Source organism: Carcharhinus amblyrhynchos, chromosome 9, assembly GCF_965287045.1.
Source record: "Carcharhinus amblyrhynchos chromosome 9, sCarAmb.v2.hapA, whole genome shotgun sequence".
NCBI classification, from domain to species: Eukaryota; Metazoa; Chordata; class Chondrichthyes; order Carcharhiniformes; family Carcharhinidae; genus Carcharhinus; species Carcharhinus amblyrhynchos.
Genome location: NC_137332.1, coordinates 97,539,566 through 97,540,386, shown reverse-complemented (window position 1 = coordinate 97,540,386; position 821 = coordinate 97,539,566). Strand labels below are relative to the sequence as shown.

General features: G+C 43.7%; 1 non-coding gene across 1 annotated transcript; it reads right to left on the bottom strand.

Annotated features, from left to right (window-relative positions):
* Nucleotides 1-548: 548 nt before the first annotated feature.
* trnah-gug (transfer RNA histidin (anticodon GUG)) lies at nt 549-621 on the bottom strand. The gene has a single exon. It is a non-coding gene; the product is annotated as a tRNA-His (tRNA).
* Nucleotides 622-821: the final 200 nt, after the last annotated feature.

Here is an 821-nt window from a genome sequence, read left to right as displayed (position 1 = left end):
TTCATGTGTTTTTCCAGACGCATTTACAAGTCACTATCGTATCAACTTCCACTACCTTCCAAGGCAGCGATTTTCAGGCACGCACCACTATCTGTGTAAAACACTTGTATCGTAGATCTCCTTAAAACCTTGCCCCTCGAAGTTTAAACAAAAGCCCCTCGTAACTAATTCTTCCATTCTGGGAAAAAAAATCCGACTGACTATGTTTATGCCTCTCATAAAATTATTGATTTACATCAGGCCGCCCTTCAATCTGCGTCGTTCCAATGAGAACAAACCAAATTTCTGCGAGCGCACGTCAGAGCGAATGATCTCAATACCAGGTAAGAAACTGGTCATTCATTTTTTTTTGGAGCCTCTCCAAATCCTCCATCTCCTTCTGTTAGTGAAGCGATCAGACTGAAAGCCTACTTGTGAAACAAGACCTTAAATTTTGTGTGACTGATTGAAAGTCTTGCCATCAAAACATGATTCTGCTGTGCGAACTCATTGTTCCCTGCGGTGTCTCAGCATGAGCCGCCAAGAGTGAATATTTTTAAAACAAACACTGCCGTGACTCGGATTCGAACCGAGGTTGCTGCGGCCACAACGCAGAGTACTAAACCACTATACGATCACGGCACCAGACGAAGCACAATGCCCCCACGTTTGCCCAAGAAACTCATACGTCCAATCACACCTGCAATGGCCGACAGTCGCTCTCCATCTGGACAATTTGTCACAGTGGAATCGCTTCAGTTTTCAATCCATTGGGTGCTGAGAGAAAATCCGTCTCAATAATAACCAGTTCAGATGGAAATTTATTTGTTTTCTCTCCACAT